The sequence below is a fragment of the Camelus bactrianus genome, chromosome 4 (assembly GCF_048773025.1).
Source record: "Camelus bactrianus isolate YW-2024 breed Bactrian camel chromosome 4, ASM4877302v1, whole genome shotgun sequence".
Lineage (NCBI taxonomy): Eukaryota > Metazoa > Chordata > Mammalia > Artiodactyla > Camelidae > Camelus > Camelus bactrianus.
The window spans coordinates 95,400,049-95,409,907 of NC_133542.1; the positions used below are offsets into that span (position 1 = coordinate 95,400,049).

Sequence of the window (9,859 nt, forward strand, 5' to 3'; positions counted from 1 at the left end):
TCTCCCATGGATGCATTCTTAGAACCTGTAAAAGTATTTGACACACATTGCTGCTTCATCAATATTTGATGAATGGATTACTTTGTTGAATAATAAATGCTTAGGTCTCACCAGTTTTTATCAATGGAAGAAGTTAGTGTGATATTTCTTGAAGCTTTTAACTACCTTGCAACAAAAGAGCACAGATGGGGAGAAAAACTTAGTAAATGCACTGTTACAGGCACAGAAGAAGTCACGAGATCTACTGAAGATAACACAGACGGAAAGGAAGAATGAATGTTCTTTTATTCAGATTAGCCTATTTTTGTTTATGAATGTGAACTTTTCTTGAATTTTTGACAATATAAGCTAGATACTTTTTTTCCATTTTCTATTTTCTTGGAAGTTGGGTTCTTTGTTTATTTGACTGTTTTCTCTAGTTTCCCTGTCTTCAGTGTCCTCACATGTCTACTGAGAATTCATTGTCCATTCATATAAAGCATAGGGATCAGTAATAATGAGTGGTAATAAATGATCAATATTCAAAACTAATGAGTTTCCTTATAGAGATCACTGTTCTGTAGCAGGAAATGCAGGTGTGAATGGAAAAGCCCTCACTGTGATAAAAGGGTAAGGTTTTCCTCAGTCTGTGAGCTGTATACACCATGTGGGAAAGACTAAAGTGACCCCAAATACTGTCTTGGGTATCTTGGTAGCCCTACCATACTTTCTAGGGAAGTACATACACTGATTTTACATTTTGCTTGGAGAGCTTGTCTTTCTAACTATATTGAACATACGAACAAACCACAGATACTGCTGTTTTGGTATGGATGGGAGAGGACTGGCCAGTGACTTATCCTTTAGGACACGATACAGCAGATTCCAGCCAATGGCTTGTAGGAGTTGCCCAGGGCAACTGTGACTCATTTCTTCCGTAGTTCTGCTGTGTCTGCTTGCTAATTCCTCTGGCTGTATTTAGTTGTGTTGTTGATTTGAACAAAAGAGCTCCTTAATTTCCATAATCCTTCAATGTAACTGGTTGACTTTTCTAGTTATTTGAGAAGCTATATATTTATTTAAATTTCATCTTTATAGTGTATCTTCTCAGACAATTCACGCATTGCATTGCACCCAATCCTTTCAATCACTTATGTCAAATACGTGTTGGGTGTTGAGTGGTTTCTTTGCATGTACATGAATACAAGTAAAGGGTTCATGGGCCAGGTTGGCCCAGCGGAGGAGACAGAAGAGATAACACATAACGTAGTGGACTGAGTGCCATCGAAGCGGTAAACTTGAGATAACATATGTCACAAACACAAGGAGTTTGGGACTGTTTATAGAAGAGCTGATACTTACGCTGGGTACTGACGAATAGGACTTAAACAGGCAAAGCGGGCTAGGGGAACAAAGCCCAGAAATGGAAGCTTCGGAAAGAATATTCTAGGTGGAGAAGCTATAACTGGATATGATATAACATAATATAATATAATAAGAAGTAACCTATAAACAATTTTCACCTTCAACACTTCATTGCTACAACTAGAATAAAATATTTATTGGCAGAAGGAAACGGAGGTTTATAAACTGGTCTCCAGACATGTCTTTCTTTCTTTCTCAATATTGTTTTTCATAATACAATATCTTTTTTAAAGAAGCCAAGTTGTTAAGTCAGAGCGATGCTGTGATGTATCTAAAACATCGCAATGTCAGAGTCCAGATAAGCACAGAGCCCCTGTGCTTTTGAAAGTCATTCAGCCTTATGATGAAAACTCACAATTAATTTTTTGTACTTATGTTTTTCATTTTATGACACTCAAGATATTTCCTTTTCCTTTGTTGAAACACTATACACACTGCAAACCATAAACATACTGGTTTTCCAGTGTGCAATTAAAACTGCTCAAACTCTAGGAACCAGGAGCAATATTTGACCTTGTGTGGGCTATAGTTATAATATTAACCAACCAAATTACAATAAAACAAATAAGAGGTTAATGAAATTGCTTGCTTCTTTTAAATTCACAACAAAACATAGTGCTAATTAAAATGTTTATTTCTACTTTTTTCTGTCTTTCCCATTCTGTTTCCATTTTGCCCTACATTTACATAGTCCTTTTAAAGATTGATCCAAAAATTTTCAATTACTTTGGATTATTTACTTCCGTGTGTGTGTGTGTGTGTGTGTGTGTGTCTTTAGTCTGACAGAAAACTATCATGTTCTCTAGTTTTTCACCAATGTATATTTAACACTAATAACATTACTAGGACCTTGCATGCCAAGATTAGGTCTGAATAATCTTTCTTAAGTATCATTTTTAAATAGTTTTGACATAGGTTGCACACATTTAAAGCATATAATTTTATAGGTTTTGATACATGCATGTGTCCAAGATGCTGTTGCCAAAATCTTTATAAACGTATTTATCATTATTAAAAATGTGTACATGTTCCTTTGTAATCTCTCTCTCTCCCTCCCCTTTATGACCAATTAACTTCCTTCCCCATCCCCAGAGAAACCATAGATGAGTTGTCTACAATCTTTCCACAGATTCATTTGCATTTTCTAACTCTACTACTTTATATAAATGAAATCATAAATTGTACACTTAATCCACTTAACCATAATTATTTTAAAATTCACCCATGTAGGGATAATTACCAATAGTTTCTTCATTGTTGTTGTTAAATAGTATTCAACTTTATAGATATAACATATTTGTTTACAAGTTTATTCATTGATTAATATTTGGGTTGCATCCAACATCCAGCCATTACAATGAAAGTTCTTATGAGCACTTACGTACAGGTCTTAATATATGCATGTGTGTGCTCCCATTTATCTTGAGTAAGTCTTAGGAGTGGGAAGTCTAGATCATGCAGAAGGTGTCCAGTTAACTTTAAAAGAAACGGCCACATCTTTTCCAAAGTGACTGTATAATTTTACATTCCTGCCATCAGTGTATGAGAAGTACAGTTCCACCTTATCCTTGCCAAAATTTTAATAGTCAATCTCTTTAATTCTTGCCATTCTAATATATGTGAAATGGAATCTCATTGTGGTTACACTTTTCATTTTCTAATGATTATTCATGTTTAGTATCTTTTCATATGTTTAATGACTCATCATCTTTGGTAAAGGATTTTTTCATAAATTTTGCCCATTTGTTTTAAACTGGGTAATTTTGAGAGTTCTAGGTACAAGTCCTTTATCAGAAATATGGTTTATATATATTTTCTTCCAGTCTGTAACTGGTTTGTTGATTCTTTTTACATTGACTTTCAAAGGAAAGAAGCTTTTAATTTTAATGAAGTCCAATATATTGGTTTGTTCTTTTATGGGCTTTGTTTTTGGTATCAAATCTTAAAATGCGCTTGTATAAACACAAGGTCATATGCATTTTTCCTATGCATTTTAATTGAATTTTATCACTGTAAGTGTTACATTTGAGTTAATTGTTGTACATTGTATGAATCTAAGGGGTTTATTTTGTTTGTTTTGCATAAGGTTATCAATTGTTCCACCTACTGAAGTGCTATTTTCCCCTTTTTGTTAAAAATGAGTTGCCCATGTTCTTTTTCATTACGCTGATCTATTGTTTTTGGTCCGCATGTCAATTATACACAGCCTTGATTACTGCACCATTATAATAATTATTGAAATCAGGTAGTTTTGTTCATCTTTGACAAAATGTTTTGGCTATTCTAGGTTCTTTACATCTCTAAGTATATGACTGGGAAAGAGAAGCAAGATGGTGGAGTAGAAGGACGCTTGTAGCTCACCGTCTCCCACATAGGCACCAAAACTCACATCTATGGACCCACTCAGCCACCAAGAGCACCTGCTGAACTCTGACAGAACATCGCCGCCTTCAAAAGACAAAGGTGCCAAAAATCTGGTAGGAGAAAAGGAAAAAAGAAAGAAGAAAAAGCAAAACAGTGCGGGACCAATCCCACAGGGAGGGAGTGGCAAAGGAGGACTGGTGCTCATTTGCTGGGTCCCCCCCTCCAACGGAGAGGCCAGTGGGACAGAAGGGGAGCCTCCGAGGTTTAGATCTGCCCTGAGCACCCCTTGACCGACAGAACTGAGTTAAATGGGCACAAAGAGTCCCCGTGACACCCAGCCTGAGACGCAAGCCAGCAGCTGGGGCTGGGACAGGCCTCCTGAGTCGGGCGGAGGACTGGGGCGGCTGCACTGAGGCAGCCCCAGGGGACTGCAGGGGGTTGCGCGCCATGGCTGGGAAGGTGGACAGAGCAGAACAACCTCAGTCCCCTATAAATTGTGAAAAAAGCAAAGCAACACAGCTGGTGTGCCCTGGGGGGAGGGGCGCCGTAGCCTTTGTCTCCTCAGACCTGCACTGCCATTACTGATGCTTCTCGTGAGAAGAGAGGCGGGGCGCAGCCACAGCCACCATCTCCTCCTGTGCGCAGCGCCCGGGTTGGGGAGGGGCCGAGACCTGACTCCACACCCCGGGGCTCCACAACCTCATAGGCAGGACTGAGACTTGTCTACAGCCCGAAGCAGATAGGATCTTTCTGCCCTGGCACCTCAGAGTACTCGTGCCACCAAGACAAATAAGGAGCTGAGATTTGGCATGGAGCAGGGGCAGCCATTCTGCGGTCTTCCCCAAGCCCACTTTCAGAGCGCCGACCCGAGGTGGAGTGGGCAGCTGCACAGAGCAGCGGAGCGACCGGTGCTGGGAGAGGGCGGGCTGCTACCACTGTTCCTGGCAGGAATGCAGCACCTGACCATAGAGCCGGGAGGGGGCACGATCCACCCACCTCCCTCGCCCTACAGCAGCAGCTGAGTGCAGCATCTGGAAGGGGAGTGATCCGCCTGCCCACTGAGTAAAAGCTCAGCACCTGACCCAGTGTTGGGAGGGGGCGCATTCCGCTAGCCGACAGTCACTGGGAGCAGCACAGACGAGGGCACCAACAGAGGGCCTCTGGAAACAACAAGCTGAGTTCACAAAACAGGGTGAAGACACAAAGACCTCTCGATAAAATCATTAAGAGCACACCATCTCCAGGAGAACTAGATAACTGATACTCCTTAAGCCACTGTGCCAAAGAGATATGAGCAATATGAAGAAGCAGAGGAACCACTCCCAATTAAAAGATCAAGAGAAATCCCCTGAAAGCACAATCAAGGAAATAATACACACTGATGGCCTACTAGATCAAGATTTCAAAGAAGGAGTGAAAGTACTGAAGGAACTAAAAGAAATAGTGTTTAGAGATATAAAATATGTCAAAAAATGAAATAGAAGGTATAAAGAAGAACCAAGTAGAATTAGTAAACTCATTTGCTGAGATGAGAGCTGACCTAAAGACTGTACAAAGCAGGCTAGATAATGCAGAGGAACGAATAAGTGACCTAGAAGACAGGGCAACAGAAAGCACCCAATCAGAAGAGCTGAGAGAAAAACAAATAAAAAACAACAAAAACAATATTAGGGACCTATGGGATAATATAAAGCATGCCAATCTACGCATATTATGGGTTCCAGAAGGGGAAGAAAAAACAAAGGGGATTGAAAATGTATTTGAAGAAATCATGACTGAAAAATTCCCAAACCTAAAGGAATCAGATATCCAAGTAAGGAGGCTCAGAGGGTCCCAAACAGGAAAAATCCAGACAGACCCACACTAAGACATATTCATAGTCAAGATGGCCAGAGTCAAGGATAAAGAAATGATTCTAAAGGCAGCAAGAGAAAAGCAAAGAGTGAGTTACAAGAGAACCCCCATAAGGCTCTCAGCTGATTTCTCTACACGAACACTACAGGCCAGAAGGGAGTGGGCAAGATATATGCAAAGTCCTGAATGAAAAAAGGATGCAGCCAAGGATACGCTATCCAGCAAGGTTATCCTTTAGAATAGAGGGAGAGATAAAGAACTTGATAGACAAGCAAAATCTAAAAGAGTTTAGCAACACTAATCCATGCTAAAAGAAATATTCACAGGTCTACTCTAAATAGAAAAGAAGCAGGATGCTACAAAAATGAGAAACTCATAACTGGAGAGGAGATAACTGCCATGAATTACAAAAAGAATAAACACAAATTTGTAAAAGAAGACATCTAAATAATTAAGAGTGGGAGAGGGAAGCAAGGAAAGCCACTGTGGAAAACAGCATGGATAGTCCTCAAAAGACTAGGAATAGACTTACCATGTGACCCAGGAATCGTGCTTCTGGGCATCTATCCAGAAGGAACCCTACTTCAAAATGACACCTGCACCCCAATATTCATAGCAGCACTATTTACAATAGACAAGACATGGAAGCAGACTAGATGTCCATCAACAGATGACTGACCAAAGAAGCTGTGGTATATTTATACAATGGAACACTATTCAGCCACAAAAACCAACAACATAACGCCATTTGCAGCAACATGGATGTCCCTGGAGAATGTCATTCTAAGTGAAGTAAGCCAGAAAGAGAAAGAAAAATACCATATGAGATCACTTATCTAAATCTAAACAAACAAACATAAATACAAAACAGAAACAAACTCATAGACATAGAATACAAACTTGTGGTTGCCAAGGGGGCAGGGGGTGGGAAGGGACAGACTGGGATTTTAAAATGCAGAATAGATAAACAAGACTATATTGTATAGCACAGGGAAATATAAACAAGATCTTGTGGTAGCTCATAGCGAAAAAAAATGTGACAATGAACATATACATGTTCACGTATGAGTGAAAAATTGTTCTCTACAGTAGAATTTGACACATTGTAAAATAACAAAAATGTAAAAAAATATGATTAATAATTTTTAAATTAATAATGAGTGAAGATGAACTATGCATAATATTCATCTAATTACCTAGGAACATTCTAAGTAAAAAATAAAATGTAAACATAGGGGATCATCTAACTTATGCCTTTTCTTTGACTTGATTAAAATATTTCAAATTAGTTACAGCTGGTAAGTTGATACAGTAAACATTAAATTGGCTCCTTGTATCTAAAATGTACATGTACTTTAATTAATCTAATCTAAAATGAAGATTTTCCCTTCTAGAGAGTTGTAACATCTCAGACCTTGGAAGAATGATCTAGTTCAACTGTCTCCTGGGGCTCACAGAAGGCAAGAGTTTGTAGAAGATTAAAACACTACCATTTATAATAGGCGAAGTTAAGATTCATAGCAGGTGGGCCCTGGCCAGTATGTTCTACATTATACTCATCTCTGTCTTCAAACTTCACTTAGTAATATTGGCTGGACTCCTGGGAGCGGTCCTCTCAGAGCTACTGAGACTCTGTTTGCTGGGCTATCATCGTCAGTAAACAAACTCACAGGTAGGTAGGTAGACAGATCAATCTTCATTTCTAAGGAAATAAACAAGCTATCACTACTGGTATAGTTTACTTTATGCAGTGTAAATATATCCATATCTTTGCTGTTACTATATAATGGAAAGCCAGTGTGCTTTATCTTCTTTGATAATGTGCATATTTCTTTATCATCCACATCATCTTAATGAACTTAATTTTACCTTAAAATTCTGATAGATTTTTCTCAATGTCCCTTGCTAGACTCTGTCCAAGTCTGTGAATGTTCCCAAATGATTTTAGTAAGGATATCTTAATTTCCCTATCTAAAAATGACAGCTTTAGATATGAAGGTACATATGAGGACCCCCCCAGCTGTTAAACTGTAGTATCTGTTGGATATTTGAAAGCAATGGATGTGTAGGGTCAGTCAGCATGTTAACAAATAGATATACTGAAGACACAGAAACTCTGGCTCAGAAATAATTCAGGAATGGCTGTGCAAATGGAAGAGTGGCTGTTATCAAGATGAGTGAGACTAGCACTTACCCCTGAAGTACCTGTAATTCCTGTTTCAAGTTCTACATGCCAGAGAATAATAGAGATATTGCTATTGAGACTTTTCTGAATTAGAAACAAAATTCCCAACCTAGGATGCAAGCAATCAACCACAGAAAGGACTGATTAAAGTACACTTGCTCTGAGATTAAGACCTCATTCTCATTCACCAGTGGTTTGTTAACGAACTGTAGACTCCATTTTTCATTCATTTGTATTTATTAATCTTCATAGAAGGCCGTTGCTTCTTTAAAGAATATTTCAAGTGTCCTATGAAAATGATACTTTAAAAAGTAAGCATCCACTTTATACTATCTGACTATGCTACTAACATTGGCAGGAGAAGGTTAATGACATTCACTTCAACCTCCAAGCATCCTTAATCATTAACTCAGTAGTGATAGACATTGTCTCTGGTCCAAAACTACTCTCCTGTTATCTATGAGCGTTCCTCCTAAAGCCCTTCAAATGACCTTCAGGAGTCCTGTTACAGCACTTCCCAATTTATTCTCTAATTTATGATATCTAGGGGGCATTTGTCACATTCCTGAGAAATTTGGTAGCAAGAAGTATATTGTTCTGAGTAGGAAGCTCAGTAAGACTAAAATGGTAACAGAATAGCAATGCTTCCGTCTCTAGATGGTCATGTTTCTATTAACATGAGGAAGAGTTCACTGTTTGCAAAACATTGTGATAAAATTCTATGTTTTCATTGATGTCACATAAGAAGTTAATAAAAATAATATATATGATAGATTTAATTGCTGAACAATGGCTTTCCAACTTGTAAGTGGATAATAGCTCAAAATGTAAAAAAAAAAAAATTTATATTTCTGAGCAACTTTTTTTTTAACTGTCTTTATAATTAATTAGGCTATTTTAAAAAGTTCTCAATTCCTCAGACGAATAAGCCAGGGCAATAACATAGCTTTCTTCAAAATTTTAGAATTCTTTACATATTGAAGCACAAAATGGATTGCCCATATTGCAGCAATTCTTAAAATATGTTTTTCACGCTTATGCTGTTACAACTTTGTGACTAGCATCAAGGAGACTTTTAAAGACACAGGTAAACCTAAATCATCCAGAGACCTCAGACTTATGAGTCGCCCGCAAAACATATTCACACTTAGAATAAAGCCTTGCTATCTGAAGCAAATAAAGGTGTAATTGTGTTGTCTTCTGATTTTTTTCCCAAAATTATATTGTAAAGAGAATAATTCTGAAAATTTTCACTTCCCACAAGTATGCTGTTGATTGGACTCTGTAACTATCTTTATATGAGTAAATATTTGAAGCATGTAATTAAATCTTTCATAAGAAAATGTATAGTCATTTTATTCTTAAAATTCCAGTATTTAAGAGTAAAATATTGTAGTGTTACTTTAACTCGACATGGCCTTATTAGCTTTTTAAGTTTCTGGGAAGAAAAACAATTCCATTGAAACTTCAGGGAGGAAAGTAGGTGGGCAGAGATAATGACAGCTGGAATGTCTCCAGAACACTGGGGCTAACATCCTGACTATTAAAGCAGCATCTTTCACAGCCACAAATTATTTCAGATGAACCTAATCTATCAGTTCCTACTTCCCTGAAAGGCCTCTTCTAATTCCTGCTGGAGCAATGGCCACCTGGAGAGAAAGGTGATACATTTTCTTTTCGGTACACTTCAGATTCGAAAATCTCCATGAAGCTGTTTCTCTGAATGCTTAGGCATTCTAAAATCGTTGCCAATATGAGAATATTCGATCCTGGTTTCCGAGGACTGCCCAGGACCGTTACCCACACCCAGAAGGTAACGGTCCTAGGCTGCGCATTCATTTAGCTTTCGTTTATTGAATTGTGCCTTTACTATGTCAAAGCTGCTATTAGTGTAGGCATTAAAACGTGGGAACCCGGAAGACAGAATGAAGGAACTACTGAAACAAGAGGCATAAAAGTATCTGTAGACCCCTCCCCAGCATGTTATAAAGCGATCACTAAGAATTTAGGGGGATGAAGCCTATGAATTGAACTGTGACATGGGAATCTTAG

At 38.3% G+C, this 9,859-nt stretch overlaps 1 long non-coding RNA gene across 3 annotated transcripts in view; it reads left to right on the plus strand.

Moving 5' to 3' along the window:
* Nucleotides 1-9,154, plus strand: part of LOC141577556 (uncharacterized) — a 550,417-nt gene extending 541,263 nt beyond the window's left edge. For all 3 annotated transcript variants that reach the window (XR_012506804.1, XR_012506802.1, XR_012506803.1), the window contains one exon: nucleotides 3,692-9,154. This is a non-coding gene — a long non-coding RNA (uncharacterized LOC141577556). The remainder of the gene's footprint in view (nucleotides 1-3,691) is intronic.
* Nucleotides 9,155-9,859: the final 705 nt, after the last annotated feature.